The sequence below is a fragment of the Canis lupus genome, chromosome 25, assembly GCF_048164855.1.
Source record: "Canis lupus baileyi chromosome 25, mCanLup2.hap1, whole genome shotgun sequence".
In the NCBI taxonomy this organism is placed as follows: domain Eukaryota; kingdom Metazoa; phylum Chordata; class Mammalia; order Carnivora; family Canidae; genus Canis; species Canis lupus.
In genome coordinates this window covers 10,805,501-10,827,131 of record NC_132862.1, presented here as the reverse complement: position 1 = coordinate 10,827,131, position 21,631 = coordinate 10,805,501, and the positions used below count along the sequence as shown (strand labels likewise).

The window sequence follows — 21,631 nt, the reverse complement described above, 5'->3', positions numbered from 1 at the left end:
GAGTATAAACTATTCATTTTCTTTAGAACTTCTTAAACTTTAGAAACAGCATTCCTCAAATAGATTTCACCTTTGCTTTGGCAAATTGGCTTTCAACTAAACCAAAAGGATTCTAAAGTGAATTTATATCCTCACCTCTCACAGACCCCATAGAAAGTATTAATTTAGGTTATCAATTCATTAGAAGGCTGCCTTCTGGCCATGAATTCTCAAGGAGACTGTCTGTTATCCTTTCTACAGCATATAAATCTGAAAATGATTTTCCTCACCTCATCTTCTGCACAATTGGTTTATTTCTGATACTAAGTATTTTGTCCTTTTAGGCTCTGCTTTTATGATGAGGTCTCCAGTTAGAATCCTAATCCCGGAAGGGCCTTAATCCTTATCATTTGTCCTTTTTCCTTTTCAGCTAACGAGCTGACTTAATATTCCTTGAGCTGAGCTGAAATGCTTAGAGCAAAATTAATCTTTGGTATTTACTTATCTTACTGAATATTTGCTTTTGCTTTATTTTTGGTTTCTGAAGAATTTTCTGCATGCTAATCAGCAATGCATTTAAAGAAAAACATTTCTAAAATATTTTTATTCAGCATTTTTCCCGTTGGGAAGTTTAATCAGATAACTTATTCTATCATATGCTAGAAACTAAAGGTATTATTTGGATTGTTTTTTCTTTTTTTTTAATTTTTTTATTTATTTATGATAGACACACGCAGAGAGAGAGGCAGAGACACAGGCAGAGGGAGAAGCAGGGTCCATGCAGGGAGCCCAACATGGGACTCGATCCCAGGTCTCCAGGATCACACCCTGGGCTGAAGGAGGTGCTAAATCACTGAGCTACCCGGGCTGCCCTAAATTTTTAAGATCAATCCATGTTGCCACTTCTCTCCTAAATGTCTTCTGATTGGAGTATCTTCCACTGTGGGATGGAACATCTGGATACCCATATGGGGAAAAAATATCTTTCATTATACACAAAAATTCACTAAAATTTGGTTATAGTTTTAGATGTAAAATCTAATAATATAAAACTTCAAGAAGAACATAAGGTATTATGTGTTACTTTGGGGTTAAAAAGATTTCTTAGGACACATAAAACACAAACCATAAAATTGAAAAAAATTAGATGTAATCAAAAGAACTTGTGCTATTAAAAGATACTAATAAAAACTATAGCATTTTACCCTATTCATGTTTTTCCCCATGGGAATGAGCTGTGTTACCTGGGTAACTGATGATAAACATGGGTCAACATTTCTCACCTCAGTTGGACTAATTTATCTGAAGTCCTAGCACAGGGGGTTTGGTCTTTTTTTCTTTCTTTCCATTATTCTCCCCAAGCAGGTCAGGTCAAACAACTGAGTCCATTTGTCTGCTTTACAGATTCAAATTTGTCTTCAGGTGGGACACAGAAAATAGCAGGACCATTTGAGCCTCATATTAGGCTTTGTCTTATAACTCAGCTTTTATTAGTAATAAGGATGATATTTTGATCTTCCCTATGACTCATTAATTTGTTTTATTTTTTATTTGGTAGATTATTAGAGTGAGGCAGAAGGATGCTTTTTGGAGGGCATCCTTTAAAAATATATAGTGTAGATTCTTATAAAGCAATAGAAAAGCATGTACTTGAGGGGCACCTGGGTGACTCAGGGTTTGAGTGTCTGCCTTTGGCTCAGGTCATGATCCTGGGGTCCTGGGATCAAGTCCATCAGGCTCCTCGCAGGGAGCCTGCTTCTCCCTCTGCCTAGGTCTCTGCCTCTTTCTCTGTGTCTCTCATAAATAAACAAACAAACAAACTTGAGATACACAGTAAAATAAATTTCAAAAATGCAATTATGAAAAAAGGAAAGGGTTACAAAACATTATAGTATGGTACTACTTATATAAAGTTTTAAAGCATGAAAACTACTGCTATAAATTTTAGTGCATAATCATGTTGTAAAATTATGGAACTATACATGATGATGATAAACATTCACTTAATAATAGTTGTTTCTTTTTACAGAGGAAAACAGGAGTACCCAGGAACTTCTATTTCATCAACAGTGGTTTATTTCTTTAAGTTCTGATAGATCAAGATTTGACCAAAATGTTGCTGCATACATAAATGTTCATCATATAATTTCATATTCTTGTATGTTTGAAATATTTGAGTAAAGAATAAACTAGAACAAAACATAAGTAGTATCAACCAATTCCCTTGCCCAAAACTTTAAAATACCTTTTCATTCCACATCAGATAAAATCTAACACCAATGCTCAACTAGGTAGAAGTAATAATCAGACATGCCAAATAGGATGGCAATATAATAAATGCATTCTAGAATATTAGAGGTGAGTGACATCTTAGGAACCATCAGAGTCAACATTTTCCCCATCTAAATAAATAATTACCCAAATCAGAAACTCCGGGCATTAGAGTTCCAGGAAACTGTTTGTGGTTTTTGTTATAACTAAATTTTTTTGTTTGGTTTGGTCTTTAATTTCCCCCAGAAGTTTCTGATAACTTTCCAGGTTATAACTGTTGATTTCTTCCATTTTATAGGAAAGAAAGCTGAAGCTGAGAGTAAAATCATTCAGAGAAGAGGAGCAAAGCAAATTCACATTTACTGAGCACCTATTATGAACTGTACTAGGGTTCTATATTTCATTAAACATACAATTCCCTTGGCAACCATTAAAAGTAAATTTTTTCAGATTTCTTACTTTTGAAAATAATTATACTGAATTTTTAAAATATAATGCATGCTGTTTATAAAATGTTTAAAATTTTAAATGTAGAAAAATATACATTAGAATAGCTTGTATTGATTATGTTATATTCCTCACCCTAGATAAACACTTAAAATTTTGAGCAACACCTTTTGTCTATATATTTATACATATGTTCAGGTATAATTAAATTTGCAGAATTATTTTTACTTGGGATCAGACTATGAATCCAGTACTCTAACATTTTATTAACGTTTTATTTAAAAATGTGTTAAATAAAAAAAAATTGTTAAATATGTCAATAAACATATATCATGGAATTGAATATAAGTGTCTTTACCACTCCCTACTGAATGGAAATTTGAAGTTTTGGTGATTTTTTGTTGTTGTTGTTTTAATGTATATAATCATCACCTTTGCGCATAATCTGTAATTCAAAGTTCAACATGTGTCAAGTTTCATCTTAAGATCTAGACATAATTAATTCGATTTATATTCCACAAATTATGGGGAGTTCAGTGCCTCTCCAAGGATTTCTACATATTCAGATAGAGTATTACTTTCATCATTAGTGGTAGGTTGAGTTCCTGCTTCCACTGACTTGGTTTAATGATCGTTTCATCATTGTTTGTGTTCTTTCTCTTCTGTTCAAATTCATCTTCCTAAATATTCTTCCAAAATATCCTACTAGCAAGTTACATTTGTGGGAGGCATAGAAGATTTGAGGAGATGAAAGGAACTGTATCATAACAAGTCAGACAAGTCCACATTTTATGTGTCCATGTTGTTAAAAATGGGTTTGCCATTCTTAAACTCAGATTTCAAAGTTCCATCATGCCACTTCTTCAATTCTTCTGAGTTTTATCCCGCATTCCCATATTACTGTTGATTCCCACTGTTGACAGATGGCTTTCTCATTGTGACCTTACCTCCAACCCAACTAGAACAATTATGGTATTTTCTATCAAACAGCCCTTCCTAAAGGGTAGATTATTTTCAAAATTGGTAGGATTATGTCCTGTGGGTTAATTTTTACCCTAATATCCTCTTGTTTGGTTCTTGTATGCTTAACTTCTTAGAGCAACTTCTTAGAAATTTCTTATATAAATGGTATTCATCTTTTACATTTTGATACACATACCAAACTACCATTATGAAAATTTGAACCAATCCCTGTATTTTCAAGTGAGCTTCAATGAGTAGACTCTAATTACAGTGCTAGCGATTTAATAGATGGGACATTCAAACTCAGCCTCTTGCAGTTATATCCATAAACAGTATTGAAATTTATGATCACATTAGATGTTGTAAGGTTTAACTAGGGTAACATGTGAATGTAGAAGAACCTCAATATACATCTAAGTACTAAGTGAGAAATTATACATTGTCCACATTACTACTACAAATTGTGTGACAGCACTAGATTATTCTTTTTTTTTTTAATTATTTTATTTTATTTATGATAGTCACAGAGAGAGAGAGAGAGAAAGGCAGAGACATAGGCAGAGGGAGAAGCAGGCTCCATGCACCAGGAGCCCGACGTGGGATTCGATCCTGGGTCTCCAGGATCACGCCCTGGGCCAAAGGCAGGCACCAAACCGCTGCGCCACCCAGGGATCCCAGCACTAGATTATTCTTATTTCTCCACTTTGATCTTGTAATGCAGAACTTCAGCATTCTTATACTACTTATTGCATCGAAATTAAACCATTCTAGACACGTGGATAAAACCTACCACATACTGTATGAGCTTTTTGGGGTCCTTTCCTAAAATCTATACATTTTACCTTAACATCATGAAGATAAATTTGCAAGCAATTTACTTCAGTTCTCTATACACTGGTCCTGTATCAGTACCTGTGCAAATGTTTCTTCTATCTTACATTTGAAAAATCAATGAAAATAGTATCCCATTAGTGGAAAGAGCTCAGTCTTTATAGTTCAAACACATAAGGTTTGAGTTATTAGTCTCTAACTTATTAACTATATAATATGTGAAAGTAACTATGAATCTCATTCCTCATCTATAAAATAAAGTAATGTTATCTGTAAGATTTTTGTGATGATTAGACAGGAAACAATAGGTCAAAACCAATGTGAATATCCTTGCCATTCAAAACACAACAATTTCCTCTCTTATCCTTTATGTTTACAATTAACTGCTTCTTTTAACAATGACTCAGTCCATTAAATATGGAACAAAAATACATTTTAGAGAGTTGATAAAAATGATAGAGTAGAAATAGCATATGTTGAAGTCAAATGTATCTAGGTTTGAATACATTGAATGTACTCTGCTACTTCTCAGCTCTGTAACTTTGAATAAATTATTTAACCTTTTTTATAAGTCTGCTTCTGACAGAGCTGATAAGCCTCACTCCTAGGGTTGTCATCAGACTTTAACTTAAAAATGGCCCAGAGAAAGTTACACATAGTTGCCTCCTTATTCCAACTGAATGGATGGTGTAGATTGACCTCTGTTGTTTTTTAAAGCAGTTATTAACTCAGACCTAAAAATATCAAATTAGTCTGATCCATTAAAATATCAAGTATATAAAATATCTACTTTCAGTCTCGATCTGATTATAAATATACCTCAGGAACAGAAAACAAAAATCCCACAAATGTTTTATTTCACAGTTAAGTCATCCATGTGCCAGTTACAGATAAGCCAATAAACAGTGACATCCACATTTTGGGGACCCGTCCTCTGACATATTGTTCAAAATATTATGCAATCCCTTACCTAAAGTAGTCAAGGCAACTGATTTGCAACCTGATTAAAAGCAGGAAAGAATACAGTAAAATATTTGAAGGGAAAATGAATAGTGTAAATGTTCTTCTACTTTTTGTTGAAATAAAGCAAATTATTTCTAGTGGTGCCACATATGGAGTTCTCGTCACCATCTGCTCATTTGGGAGTCACATTCTTAAGGGACCAACAGAACTTTGCTTTTTGTTTTTGTTGAGAGAGGCATAATCTATTAAATGAGTAAGGCTAAAAATAATTAGTATATAGATAGCATTCCTTCATTGTTGAGCTGTTTTAAGAGGGGATATGTGTGTTTCATCTTTCCCTTGAAACTCCACTATCAAATACCACTCACTATGAAAAACAACAATGTCTTCATCTCTGCCTTAGCCTTTGGGACTCTGTCTTGAATCCCCAAAGAGCCTATAAAGAGTGCCCGTCGTCTAGATGGATGGAGAGCAGGTGTGCAAGTGTTATTCTCATGGGCACTTTATCCTCCAGCTGAAAAGTGCTCAATCTGTTCTTATGTCACTGGTGCAAACCCATAAAATCTGAGAGTGGGGGTCCTATATGTTCATGGAAAATGATTTAAGCCAAGCAATTAGGTCTGGAATGATGACAATAGCCCAGATCTCAAAATCGGTATGCTATCAGTTTTGAGGTCCTCACAAAGTTGATACTCATTAATATCAACGATAGGTTTATGTTGACTACTTCCTCCCCTGTAATGACAGCAAACTAGTTCAGGCCTCAGTGAAAACAACAAAGTGACCCTGGAAACAAGAGCATTAAAGCAGATGACAAGAAGAGCTACTATTTATTTCTAAGCAGTAGTCAAAGAAAAACTGCCAAGAATTTTCAGAAATGAGTAGCTTGTTTTGCTTACTCTCAGACCACCTACTGAAACAATGAACACATTTTAATTGCTAAATCGTAGAATTAATTTATTCTTATTTTTTGTTTCTTTTTTAATGAGGAATCCAAGACTTCCAGAAACCAGAAAAAGATGACTGATACATTATTTGTGAAATATAATTTAATAATTTTACTGTGAGTGGATTTATATCTTATCAGATATACTAAGATTATTTGACTTCAAAATTTACATGCCTTGTTTGTGACAAAGAAAAGTTGAACTATATAAATCCTTCTCCTTCTGAAGAATTTTTTACTGTGAAGTACATCAGTACATAGAAAATAAGTGTCTCTACTAGAAAACTGGAAAATAACCCAAATACATTCTTTTGTGATTTAATTTTTAGGACATAGCATGTAAGAAAAGATCTTTTGAACAAAGAGTTGTTATGCTTATTAGGGTCCTAAGACAACTATCAAAAATTGATTTAGGCCTGTTAAAGCAGCAAAACAATTTCTGTGGGAGATTTTGAAAGATACTCCGAATCATGTGGAAGGCTAGAGAATGGAGCCTTCAAATCAAAGGGAGGCAGGATGGGTTGAACTCAAGGCAAATCAGGCCACACCACCACACACCAGCAGGATTATAAATTTGCAACATTGAGTACTGGAGGTTCAACTTGCTTCACTAGCACAAACAATGCTGAGCCCTGGACATCACCCCTGCAACTCTGAACACTCCTGTCACTTAACTCCTAGAAACTGAACACTGCTTCCAACACCACTGTCCCCAAAGGAACTGGCCGTCATCTCTGCACAGGGGCCTGTGAAAGTAAGTAGGGAGTTTGGTGGATTTTTTTGTTTTTTTGTTTTGTTTTGTTTTGTTTTTGTTTTTTAGATTCTATGGTAGGAGACAATGAACTCTTCTTTCCCCCTAAAACCAACAACCAGCCACCTCAGTTCATCTTGGCACAATAGTAAGATCATTGGTTTTTTCCTACTTGAAACCTTAAGAATGACTCCTCTGTAACAAAATGCAACATTGTTCATATAAATCCAAGCACTCTTACCCTCTCAACAAACGAAGCACCTCAATTCCTCATTAGGAGGAGCTCAATTCCATGTTCAGAATTTGAGAGTGAGGTCTGTTCCTCCTCTAGTTCCATCAAGATACTGATTAAATATTATACCAGCTATGGACAAAATTATAAAGTTAATAACTATCCCAATATGTATGCTATATACAATGACAACACAGGAAAAAAAATATGAAGGTATATGTATGCACACACACACACGTGTATAAACTGAAGTGCACACACAAGCACATGGATACTGCATGTGTATGTGTATAAACATACACATATATAAGCATATAAGAAGTGACTATAACTTATTTCTACGGTTTGTCAAGTCTTAGCTGCATATTTAAGTTCTTTTTCTACTTTATAATCCAAGTTCCTTTAACTCTGATGTACACTTCAATTGGTTGGGATCTAATCTAATAGTAATCCTATTGTAGTATTCTTCAACATTTTGTATCAGATGTGGCAATAAAAGCAAGTATCCCCAGAGATTACCTGAGTTCCACCCATTGTCCTCTTCATCCTCACTGACTAGTAGCTACCCCATCTCTCTCTGACAGTAAAGATCAATTACCTAACCAACATCTTAAATCTGTTTTTGCCTATTCAGCCGATGGTGTGAAAAACCCCCAAATGATAGCTAGCAGTTTTATTTTCCAAGTCAATAGAGACATTGTGTGTCATTTGGTTAAAAAAATAAAACAGAGCCAAAAATCTTGGGAATAGAAAATAACAGACATTTTGTGAGTGAGTTATTGGTATGAGAGATTTACCATGTCCACCTTTTTATTCTCTGACTCCTATATCATGTCTACAGAAGAAACATTATAATTATATTGGTCACTGGTTCAGAACATACCCTTGCCTGCAGGACAGCATCTCAACCTCACAAAGCATTGTTCCCAGATGGTGGAATATAGGAGTCTTTTACAAAGCACTCAGCCATTTCATAAGGCCAGCTGCTTATAGGAAATGGAGTCTTCATAAGAACAGCAAATTTAAGGGCTCAGCTCTAGGCTTTGAATCTTTAATTGTAAAATGAGGATAATACATGTGGTATGAAATATGATAATGGCAGATAAAGCATTAGTAAGTCCACTGATAATGGTGCTGGAAGCAAACTCACATTTAGAATAAGTATCTTCCAAGGAGAAGAAATTCAAATAAGTGCTTCCACCCATAAGGAAAGCAGTCCATTATAATCAACCAGCCATCGGGTAACTAACTAGTTGCTCTAAGACTATGGAATCTCTTGGTAGGTTGCTACTGCTTATAAAGTGAGAAATCAGGGATGGCAGTAGCTGAGTCAATCGTAGTGAAAGCAAGTCATTTTGTTGAGTCCACGCAAGCCATTTATCCCTGAGAGTATGATGCTTTCCATCAAGGCCCTCATCTACTCTGAGGCAATAACAGAGGAGTTTTTTTGCATTTGAAGGCAATGTCTGTTACACAGAGTTATAATACTTTATCTCTGATCAGAAAGGCTATCACTTTTGATTATGTCCAGATCGAGAGAAGGAAAGGACTTTTACTTAGCCTAGATTGCAATACATGAAGTTATTCCACTCGGAACTTCTGCTACTCTGCCATGAACCATTGGCAATGACTGAGAAATGAGGCTTAACAGCATCTACAGAACTTGTCAACAAGTGTGGGCTTTTTGGTGGGCACTCACACATTCTAGGATTATTCTAGGAATTTTAATCTCCATATTCTTCCTAAAAATTCATGAGTCACAAACTTAAGATTTGTATGTATGCTTGATTTAGCTATCATCTCTACTTCCACCGAAAAATAAAAATGATGATGGTTACCAGAGGGAGGGCGGGTGGAGGGATGGGTGAAATAGGTGATAGGGATTAAGGAGTACACTTATAATGAGCATTGGATGATGTACGGAAGTGTTGAATCACTAAATTGTACACCTGAAACTAATATTATGCTGTATGCTAACTGGAATTTAAATAAAAGCTTTTTAAAAAAAGAAAGAAAAAATATTTTACTTATTCTTACACTAGCCAAATATCCCTTCTTCATTATCATACTTAATGGGCTCTAATGCATCCACAGGCCATTTCCAGCTGGTGTCAGAACATAAAGCTGTATTTATAAAATAAATTATTTCTTCTCATCTTGGAGAATTCCTCCATGAAACCATAAGTGGTGTTGAATAAGGACTCACAAAGCAGCAGATATAGGAAGGCAAAAAGTAAGCACTTGGTTTATGCAATTTATTTTTTTTCTACAGGACCATTCCAGATCTAGTCCTATTTTTTTTCACTTGTACTTGTTGATGAAATACTGCTTAGAATGTCTGACTGTATGTCTATGCAGATTATAGAGCACTGGGTTCATGTTAGGAACCTTAGGTTGAATGGTCACTTAGGTGTTAAATGTGTACTAGATTAACACTGTTCAAAGCTAAACAGTTGCCACAGAATTTAAGGCTGGGTTCTGAAATCCGAGGGCCCTCCACTGGAGCACTTTTTCCACGGGTCCAATCAAAACTGGCCTTTTAGGCCAAAGGTAAAAAGCTTATATTTATACTTCAGTGCAATACACCTCACTTCCAAAATGCAAAGAAACTCACTGATTTGTCTTTCAGAGTAGCAACCTCCTAACTTTAAAGGGGACATCTTTACATGCCCTAACCATATAGATTAGGGATTGGCAAACTAGAGCCCACAGGTCGAATCTGCCAAGCCATTTTTTTTTTTTAAACAGCCTGTGAGCACTGCTTAAAGGGCTAATACTGTGAGCTACCGGTACCTACATCCTGCTTGGCTCTCTAGTGAAGCTCTTATTGACAGCATATAGTTGGATCATGTGTTTTTATCCATTCTGCCAATCTCCATGTTTTGATTGGAGAGATTAATCCATTTACATTTAAGCTAATTATGAATATGGAAAGATTTACTCCCGTCATTGTTTTTTTGTTTGTTTGTTTGTTTGTTTGTTTTATGATAGTCACACACACAGAGAGAGAGGCAGAGACACAGGCAGAGGGAGAAGCAGGCTCCATGCACCAGGAGCCCAATGTGGGATTCGATCCCGGGTCTTCAGGATCGCGCCCTGGGCCAAAGGCAGATGCTAAACCGCTGCGCCACCCAGAGATCCCTGTCATTGTGTTTTTTATATGTTTTATAGTTTTGCCCTTCATTTCTCAGATTGTTTTTTGTGTTTAGTTGATTTTTTTGGTAGTAAATATTTAAGTTCCTTTCTCATTGCCCTTTGTGTATATTCTATAGCTCTTTTCTTTGTGGTTGCCATGGAGACTTCATTGAACATCCTAAAGGTAGAACACTCTAACTTGAATTTATACCAGCTTAACCTCAATAACATTCATAAGAAGCCTGTTTCTCTATAGCTCCATGTCCATCTCCATACAGCTTTGAGTCATCGTCTCATGTCCTTTCATTTAACTTTGCAGGACTCCTGTATTTTTTGCAGGGCAGGTCTACGGGTCTTGAACTCTCTCAGCTTTGGTTTATCTGGGAATGTCTCAATTTCACTTTCACTTTTGAAGGAGAGTTTTACTAGATATAGGATTCCTGGCTGACAGCCTGGGGTTTTTTTGTTTGTTTGTTTGTCTGTCTTGGGTTTTTTTTTGTTTTGTTTTGTTTTGTTTGTTTTGTTTTTTGTTTTGTTTTGTTTTTAGCATTTTGAATATATCGTCCCACTGCCCGCTATTCTCCAAAGTTTCTGATGAGGAATCTGTTGATATTATTGAAGCTAGTTTTTATGTGATGATTCACCTCTCCTGCTGCTTTTAAGGTTCTTTGTATTTGGCTTTTGAAAATGTGATTTTATGTCGTGGTGTGGGTCTCTTAGCCCATCTTATTTGGAGTTCATTGAACTTCTTGGATGTATATATTCATGCCTTTCATCAAATTTGGGGAGCTTTCATACAGTATTTTATTTTGATCAAATATGCTCTCTGTCCTTCTCTCTCCCTTCCTCTTCTGGGACTCCCAACATGCATATGTTGGACTAATTGATGGTATCTCTCAGATCCCTTAGGCTCTGTTAGCTTTTCTCAGTCTCTTTTTGGCTCTCAGCCTTGATAATTTCCATTTTCTTTTTTTCAAGGTGATGGATTCTTTTGCCTGCTCAAGTCTGTCTTTGAGTTGCTCTAGTGAATTTATTTCAGTCATTGTACTTTTCGGCTTTTCAAAATTGTTTAGGTTTTCTGGCTCTTTGATACTTCTATTTGTTCACACATTATTTTGATTTTCTTTATCTTTCTTTAGTTCTTTGAATGTCTTTTTAAAAAATGTTTAATAGTCTTTTTCTAGTATATCTGCCATTGGGTCTTCTTCAGGGACAGTTTCTGTTGATTTTTCTTCTGAATGAATGAACGTTTCCTGTTTTTTGTATGACTTGAGATTTCTTTGTTGACCAGTGGACATTTGAATGTAATATCATGTTAACCCTAGAAACCAGACTCTCCCCTTCCCCTAGGGTTTGCTGGTTATTGTTTTTGTTTTTTATTGTTGCTGTATGGCATCTCCATGCCGAGGATCAGCCTGAGGTATAAATGTAAGGTCTTTTAAAGTCTTTTCTGAGCCTTCTCCTGAGTACATATGGTCACTTTCAAATTTTCCTTATATATGCAGTTTTTGAATGTTCTAATCTTCAGTGTCTGGCTCTTGAAAGGGAAAGAGAGAAAAAAGGAAGGGGAAAAAGTGCTGGCTGTTAAATTCCCTGGAAGTCCCTTCAGTGGGAGAGGGAGGAGGGAAAGGACTTACAACGTTGGTTGGGGGGAGGGGTACAATAACAATGGATGCCTCATTGTCTGCACTTCCGTGACCTGATGCAAACAGCAGTCAGAGCACAGATCCCTGCTCTTTGGAGGATAGGGTCCTTCTTACCTTTCTTGGATCTCAGATGCTATGAATTTGCTACTCTGTGACATGTGCGCACAATTGCCTACCATGTGGCTGATGGGTAGCTGCTACTGTGCTAAGAGCTAAAATTGACCAAAATTAACTACAACCTACCATCCAAGCCTTCCATTAGAAGTTGCAACCCTTCCAAATTATTATTAATGCAATTATTATGCAAACCCTTCCTGTAATTATTTTGGACTGCAAAATTCCAAAATAATTACACCAGACAGATTTTGCCAGTGAGATTTTTGTCTAGAGGGGGAGACCATTTCTTGGTGCATCCTCTTGTCATCTTCATCTTGTAATGGTTTTGAATCCAGGTTTTAGTCAACCAGCTAAGTAAATTAGAACTACTTTTACATGTTTAAATAGCACATGGAATTTCTGATAAGTGCTCACAATGTGCAAACTCACCCTGAACTAAACAATGCTTCGCTCTCATTTGTCTAGCGTTCTTTTAATTCATTTTTACAAATACGTTCCAGATATTTACTGATACAAATTAGCATTCTTTGTAGTTCTCTTTCAGCTTGATTTGTAATTTGCCTCCTTCGTTAATTGCCTCTTTTAGACAAGAGCTGTAGTATGAAAGTCATGATAAAAAAAAAAAAAAAAAAGATAGTCCACACCCTCAAGGAGTCTCTAGTTTGGTGGTATTTTTATTATTTAATCCACTTAAGTAAAATCCACACTGAAGGACTGAAATCTATTGGTCTAAAGCTGTTTTTTAATTTAGGAAGATTTTGTACACTAGGAGATATTTATAAAGCCTGGAGCTATTTTTGGTTGTCACAATTGGAGGATGCTAATAGCATCTAGTGGGAAGAAACCAGAGACACTGCTAAATACCCCAAAATGCACAGGGTTGTTATTCTCTCCCAACAACAAAAACTCATCCAGCCACCAAATCAACACTGCTGAGAGACCTTGATATCAAGCTTACAATTGACTGTCTTCACTCCCTTATCAAGGATATTTTATTATTTCTTAATTATCATTCAAAATATATCTGAGGATATCTGATTTATCTGACTCCTGATGACAAAAGTGCAAATGAAGACACTTAAACTATACTTTATGTAAGTCCCTCAGCAAATTTCTTGTATTTAGAGTCTATTGGATAGGAGTCAGTTTAAAAATAATCTGTTCAACCACAATGATATGCTTGACTTCAGGTGAGACAAGCATATTTTAAACTCATAAGGGCAGATTGCTAACTAACCTAACAATTAGTCTTATGTTGAAGCAAAACTTCCCTTGAAAAGTTAATAGTAGTCACTTATTACTTTTAACACTTATAATTTTGCATTCTGTATTTTCTTACAGCCATATAGAACCCCTACCTTGTGCATTATTTTACTTACCTAAGTGAAGGAAAGTATTGTTGTTAATATTATTGCATCTCCATCAAAGGTGTTTACAAATTAATTACCCTTACACTTACACTAATACTCATCATCCCTACCTTCTGATTCTGACTTTCAAACTCTTAACCTTTTTAATATTTTTGTAGATATGCACAAATCAGATATATAGTTTCATCAAACTGCTGGATACAAATTATATATTTCAAACTCTATTTTATACCAGGCTTTAAAACCTCACTTCTTCATAAGATCTGTTAAGTCTTACAATAAAAAAAGATGATACTATATAACCTAAGGAATTTTCAAGATTAATTTCTAGTCAAATCCTTCTTAAAAGATTTATTTCCTCAAACAAATAAAGACAGAGCTTAAAAAACATGATGCTCTTTGGGAAAGCTTAGTGGTGAAAATGTGTTAATGGATTAATTGTTGCTCCAGGGGAAGGTGTAATTCACATTCTGAGAGGAGCAGCTGTTCCATGATAAATGTACCGGGAGTTACACTTCTGGTTTTTGAGATGACAGACCACCTGATCGACAGCTAGCAACTCTTGCTAGAGTTGATCAGATCAAGTTTTGGTGGGTTTTTTTTTGTTGTTTGTTTCTTTCTATCCCCTGGAATATGGCTAGTTACATTAGACTGAAGAGCCTGATCATTATGCCCTTCACGTAGCAGTGGTATTTCAGCTGGTATTAATTTTGTTGTCAAAGATACAGTTGTTGTAGGAAATATTTTGAATTTTTAGTACCATCTGGTGTGCTGAAGGAAGAAGTAGTGCTCTGAGCATTGGCATCAATCCACTTTCTAAGTGGGTAATACTAGTGCTTTGAAAAGGGGGCTATCAAGATGGGAGATGAGAGAGTCATTAATTTAAACTGTTTTCATGCTTGCACTACAAATACTGCAGTATACCAATTTAAAAAAATTTGTACGTGTGCATGTTAAAAATCCTTCAGAAGAGCTTGTCATTTATATGTAACATTGGTATTCTTAGTAGTTCATGTCCAGAAACTTAGATATGCAATAAAATAAAACTAAAATGGTAGCCATCACTGAGAAAAGGAAGATGTGTCGAGGTTGGGCTACGCCTTATTAAGAGAGGCAATAATTTGGTATTTGGGGTTAAGTTGGTTTTCCCTTCCATCATTCTTTATTTTCAGATATCTTATTGCAATGTTCACTGAACTCATATTTTCTCCCAAATAGATACTGAGTCAGTATAAACTAAAAACATGCAATTACTTATGACATAATTTCTTTTGCCTCAAAGAGTTGGGGATCTTTTTTGCAATTATTTTTTCAGCAACTCAAAGTTCCCTAGAGATCAAAATATAGTATAAATAAGATAGTCAGGCATCTGCTTAGGACACAAGTCTACACAGGGTACTAAAATGTCATGGGAGGGCAGCCTGGGTGGCTCAGTGTTTTAGCGCTGCCTTCAGCCTAGGGTATGGTCCTAGACACCTGGGATCGAATCCCATGTCAGGATTCCCTGCATGGAGCCTGCTTCTCCCTCTGCCTGTGTCTCTGCCTCTCTGTGTGTGTGTCTGTCATGAATAAATAAATAAAATCTTTAAAAAATAAATATAAAAAAATAAAATGCCATGGGATAATCATACATGTAATAAGATAAAGAAAATATGTATACCAGAAACCTTATAGAGAGAAGTATAGATGGCAGCAGGGATTCTTGATTAGGAAGTTTGGGTATAGGATGAGGAACACTCTCAAGGAGCATACTTAAATAAGAGATTCCTATTCAAGTGATTTTTTTGATAAGTGTATTGGCTTTGTTTATGGAGTAAGATATGATTTAAGGGATCCATGGCTAAATTTTTATAGAGCACAGTTTCAATGATGATGGTTTACTTCTTTCCATTCTCCATGTAACACTTATGCTGTTCTCCAAATAAATGGTGAAAACTTACCTTAAGAGTATCTTTTTGAGCAAGCACAAAATGATTAGCTTCCCAGGGCATTTACAAGTTTTATGATAACCCTTAGTCACAGAGATAATATATGAAATGTAAAGTCCTCATGCAAAACCCTATAGGCTAAGAGGTACCTCTGAGACTTAAAGTGCTATGAAATTTCCAAGGAAAATAGACTTTTTATTCAGTTGGTCTGAATTACAGAAATGGACTGAATTACAGAAAAAAGCATCATAAAAGAACAGATACTTTAGCTCAAACTTCAGAAAGAAATAATATTTCAATCATGAGAAAAGATGTCTGGGCAGAAGGAAAATATGAGCTAAGACTCAGAAGAAAATTCAGAGTGTTTTTGAATAAGCTGATAGTCTAACATTGAGGTATGAAGTTTTTGTAGGAGAATAGCGGGAAATAAAATCATAAGAGTTGGATATAAACAGGACATGGAATAGCTTAAGGGGTGGATTTGACTATTTATTGGAAAACTTCTAAAATTTTTGATATAGTATATAGCAACCTGGCTACAGGTAGAAGGATAGATGCTGGCAGGGGATAGAGAGAGAGTAAAAGTGGGTAACTCATTAAGTGGCTACTGCAATGATTTAAGTTGATGATGGTTTAAGAGTTGATAACTTGAATAAAAATAAATGAAAGTGGAAATGCAGAGATAAACACAAGCAATACTTTGTAGTTAGTGGCAGTAAGACTTAGCAACAGAGCAGATACTGGAATTCTAGTGGGTTGGGGGAAATTGAAGAATGATGGAAAGTCTACATGGCAGATGGGAATAAAGCAATCAGGAAATGAAGTGGTCATGGAAAAAAATGTCTAAATGGTGATATGATGAGTAGAGCTTGGTACATATTAAGTTGGTTTTCATAGGACTTAACATCATTCTCTCCTTTGTAGCATATCATGATAGAGAGGCATCCTGGTGAAATTATAACTACCATTATTGAACAGCCATTGTTTATCAGTTATAATGTAAGATGTTTTAAAGATGCATCCCTTCTAAACATCAAAACAACTCCAGAATATAAACATTCACCCATTTCCATTTTAAGACAATGAAACTAAACTTCTGATAGGTTAAATTATCGAATCAACGTGATGTTAATAAAAAGGAAATGTAGAACTTAAATCTATGTCTACATGACCTCATTAGACAGAAGAACTAAAATATGATGAGAAGAAGATAGTCCTGGGAGTCTATTAGAGGAGCATTACTTCAGATGGGGGATTTTATCTCCAAACTAGAAAAAAATAAGGAAGAAAGACTGAGAAATTCTCCTGAAAGATTTGTTCTATACAGTTAAGATAGCACATGACAGTCTTCTGATTGATGGCCAGTTAGTTGAAGTCTTCTGGTACTTTCAGGACACACCTGATGTCAGAAATATTAAATTCTGAAATAGGGATTTGAAAATTGAAACTATACTGCATCATACTATGTTTTATTAACTTATGAGGTTGGGCTATTGTTTTAAGAATACTATCACTAAGAAGAAGATTCCGTCCCTTCCTAGCTTGATTAATTTTATCTATTTTGTTGTTTTTAAATAGGAGGAGATGTTGGATTAAATAATTTTATTATAGCTTTTAGATAAGCATATATTTATTATTTTCTTCTTTTAATTTCCCTTTTTTGCCATCACTTACAGTTAGTCAATCTACATGGGTTCCCAATTTTACCCCCCTAGATTATCTCCTAAAGCTTTCCATTTGTCTCAATCCCCCATACTATTGCCCTCTCCCATCTACTACTGGTCTTGAACACATTCTTGTTGTTTTACAAGCCAGTCTCTCCAACGCAGCCCTTGTGATTATTTAAAAGTGTAAACATCTCTTGCTTAAAACCCTTCAATAGATTCACAACATTTTTGATAAAGATAAAAATCCATAAAATGACCCAGTAAAGTCTGTGGGACTTGAGTCAGTGGATATGTCAAAGAGTAATGCTGCCTTCTGGGGCTATCTTTCCTATTCAGGATCATGAAGGTTGGGTATATCCATGACTACAAAAAGGACACAATTACTGTCAATTTCACTTGGATTTTTGACACATTGTTTTTCCATGCTTCTTTGGATTGATGCCAGTTTTGGTCTTTAATGTATATATCCATGGACATTTTAACTGGAATTCAAGGGAAAGAGTTGACAGAGTTAGGAACCAGCATTTTAGATTTTCCATATTCAGCTAGCAATCCTCATTGCTGCTTCAAAGGACTGTAGTAGGTTTAAATCTTTGGTGAGCAGATGTTAAGTAAGAATCAAAAACAAGTAGTTGAGGTCATGATTCCAGGAGAGCTAACTTCCTTCTCTTTCCATATTTCTCTCTTCAGAGTTTGAGAGTCAGATTCAGGCCCTCAGGATATACAGATGGAAGGGAATCCTATTCTAGAAAAAAGCCAACATAAACGCTGTGTTCAGCTAAGATCTGTGTGTCTGTATACAAAAAAACTTTAGAGCTCACAATTGTATAAGCAAGGGTGTTATATGTACAAGTTATTCTATTTTGTTACACAGTTTACATCAAACTTGAATTCAAAACATGAAAGCATCTCATTTTTCTTATTGGAAATATTTACAGTCTGTACCACTAAAAGACCTCTACTTTGTTCCATGCTCAAACTATTTCCTGAGGTTTAAAGTCACCAGAACATACAAATAAACTGTTACAGGAACATACTGAGAAATGAAAAGGAAGGTGGCAAGAGAATGGGCCTAGAACAACCTGACCAAATTTTAAACTTATTTTGGAGATAAAAACATTGAATGGAATTCACCACAACAAGGCTAGCAAAAACACTTAATTTCTCTCAAGAAAGAGTGAGCAGGGCTCATGTTTTCTGTGTTGAGCAGGGCTTCTCCTTACAATACCCCTTCTTTGATCAAAACCCTTGCCATATACAAGGTATATGCCCTTGAGTAAATGGACATACAGTTTGGAGGGTCCAATAGCAAAATATTTCCCTACCCGGGTCCAAAAAATTGGCTATTTACGATGTTGCATGATTTTGGGAAGATGATGCAAATTTCCCCTCCTGCTGGCCCCAAATACATCAATCCCGCCCTACCCTCCTTTCCCAACTTTTTTGTGACTGAATCTCAAATTCTAGAACTGAAAGTTCATTAAATATGCCTTCTTTGCACTGAAAATTCAAATTCAAGTTTTAAATTTGTAAACACCTAGGAAAAATGACAAATTAGATTGCTAACAACAGAGTAGTAGTCTGAAGAAATTAGGTGTCTAGAAAAGGTTTGGGATATGTGGGACACAGCTCTGTTTTCCTCTCTGAAGTATTTCTCCTCAGCCTAAGCTTTGAGCCCAGTAGAAAATGAAATGTCCTTAGATCCTTGGATTCATCAGTGATCCTCAGAGAACAAAGAAGGTATAGGTAGGAGGTGGGGTGGTGGGGAGAGGTGTGAGGACATGTACGAGGAGAAAAAAGAGGAATGTCAGAGCCTACACATTTGAATTTCTGCTATACACCAAGCCAAATCACTTTGCCTTTTAATACCACAGAAATAAGAGACACCTCTAGGCAGTCCACATAGAAGATCCTTGTAACAATATCTTAAGAAGCCTCAGACAGCACCCAGGGACAGAAAAATAAATATAAGAGTTTAAGCTCCGTCAGTTTCATGCAGGAACATCAACTCAGCAGGGACAAGACATGAAACAGACCTATGGTTCAAACATACCAGTGAGTATCTAGACTATTTCCTGAAATGAACTTCTTGGATATAAATAGCATAGTAATACAAATATACATACTTTTTACTAACCTAACTTTAAGATTTCCGGACTCCGCTTTGCAAAGAATCTGAAAATGCAATGCACTTGGTTAAGGAGAATTGCTTTTTGAACTTTAATGAACATTATGGCTAATGGAACCATGCTTTACAATTCTACTTAGAGACAAGGATAGTGAAAAATAATGTTTTTATTGATAATCCCTTTTCATTTGTATGTTACACATAGACAAATCCTTCACAAATTAATGTAGTAAGAAAAACTACAGCAACAGTTAATAACTTTGTTACCATTATTAACTGATCAAACAGATTCACAGATGCATTATTATTTATGATCATGAATGACTGTAGTAGTCTCCTGGACACTAGGAAATTTAGAAAATTTTTAGATGACATAAAGAGACAATTTTTTTTAAAAAGACTATTCATTCATTCATTCATTCATTCATGATAGACACAGAGAGAAAGAGAGAGAGAGGCAGAGACACAGGCAGAAGGAGAAGCAGGCCCCATGTAGGGAGCCCGATGTGGGACTCGATTCCAGGATTCCAGGATCATGCCCTGGGATGAAGGCAGGCGCTTAAACCACTGAGCCACCCAGGCTGCCCAAGAGACAATTTTAAAAGCTTTTATTTTGCCACACAGAAATAAATATTTTAGCATTCTGATGTATTTTATTCTAGCATTTTTCCTAGGAGATGGAGTGTGCAGTTGGTTTTCTGATTGCGAATCTAAATGAAAATAACATCTACAATCATCCTGATTTGAATAAATGTTTTGGTTCATAATCACTGAAAAGATATTTGATCACATTTAGTAAAAATTGTTAAGTTTTAAATGTAATAATGTTATTAAAATTATGTTTTAAAGGTAAAAAAGTAAATTTGAATAGTTGGAATGGTATGAAGACTTGGATTTCCTTTAAAATATTCCAGAGTGGGGGGACGCCTGGGTGGCTCAGTGGATGAGCGTTTGCCTTTGGCTCAGGGTGTGATCCCGGTTCAGGGATCGAGTCCCACATCAGGATCCCTGTGAGGAGTCTGCTTCTCCCTCTGCCTATGTCTCTGCCTCTCTCTGTGTCTCTCATGAATAAATAAATAAAATCTTAAAAATACATAAATAAATAAAATATTCCAGAGTGGGATGATGTGAAGATAACAATTAAAGAAGAACCATGATACACAGAGGTTCACACACTATTTTTTAATAAAAGGTTTAAAATATTTTAAGTTGCAGTCTAGGATTTGTGGTATATTTTACATACATTTATCAATACCTTTCACCTCACTAATTTCAACTTAATTTCTCTATTCATTTATTTCTATGCTGGTTTGACCTGCTAAAGCTGAAATAGGTGTGTAAAGTTATTCAAACTACTGTGTTTAAATTTTTTCCAAGATGTTTTTTGTTTGTTTTACCCTGAAATTAGGTGATTTATTCTAATAAAATAGGTTATTGTTCTTTCTTCATTTATGTGTATACAATATTTTATTGACAGGTCTCTAGTCCCACTTAATTTTTGCCTTACGTTTTAACTTCCACACTTATTTCTTCTGTTTTTGCTGGATAATTCTTGAGCATCTTTTTGTCATTCTGGTGGTTATTTAATTTCTCTAACACTTTGTCTTTAGATTTTTCTACTTTAAAAAGTCTTTTCTAAGTAAACATGATTATTATTAAATAAAATAAAATAAAATAAAATTTTATAAATTTTAAAACTGTTTTCTTTTATTAATTCTATATTTAAAATTATAGTTTTCATCTTGAGTTTTATATTTTTCACTTACTAATACTCTATGTGGATGGATACACATATGTGTATGTACAAACATATGGAGCATTTTTATTTTCTTTTAAACTCTGCAGAAATTTGCTAGTTATATAAACTGCTTTTAGTTCTAATAATAATAAAATTTAAGTACTGTAAAACATTCCATAACCTTGTTTCTATAAATTTGAAATCCAGGAATGAAAAAGTTTAGCTTAACTTTATCCTATAGAACATTAGAAATTCAACATATTTTCATTTCCCTCTCCACATCCTGCCCATTTACCATTATTTGTTGATGTAACATAGGGTGTTGTTTTAAAATATTGTTATTAAATGGTTTATACATGAAATCTTCCTTTTCAGGTTGTTTTGATTTATAATTCATTTATGTAGAATGCATAACAAAAGTATTTAGATAACATGTTTTATTAACTTTAATGCTTATCTGTACTTTTTACATTATGACATATCTTTTATATAAAACATTATGGTGTGTATATTGTAAAG

The 21,631-nt window shown here is 35.1% G+C and overlaps 2 long non-coding RNA genes across 7 annotated transcripts in view; one reads left to right on the top strand and one right to left on the bottom strand.

Moving 5' to 3' along the window:
• LOC140617249 (uncharacterized) overlaps window positions 1-3,037 on the top strand; it is a 326,911-nt gene extending 323,874 nt beyond the window's left edge. For 3 of the 6 annotated variants that reach the window (XR_012017472.1, XR_012017476.1, XR_012017470.1), the window contains one exon: window positions 2,549-2,833. This is a non-coding gene — a long non-coding RNA (uncharacterized lncRNA). Of the gene's footprint in view, window positions 1-2,548 lie in introns of all 6 variants that reach the window. The other 3 variants (XR_012017475.1, XR_012017474.1, XR_012017471.1) reach the window with 3 other exon arrangements.
• LOC140617250 (uncharacterized) overlaps window positions 1-21,631 on the bottom strand; it is a 132,093-nt gene that overhangs the window by 103,968 nt on the left and 6,494 nt on the right. The gene's annotated exons all lie outside the window — the stretch shown is intronic.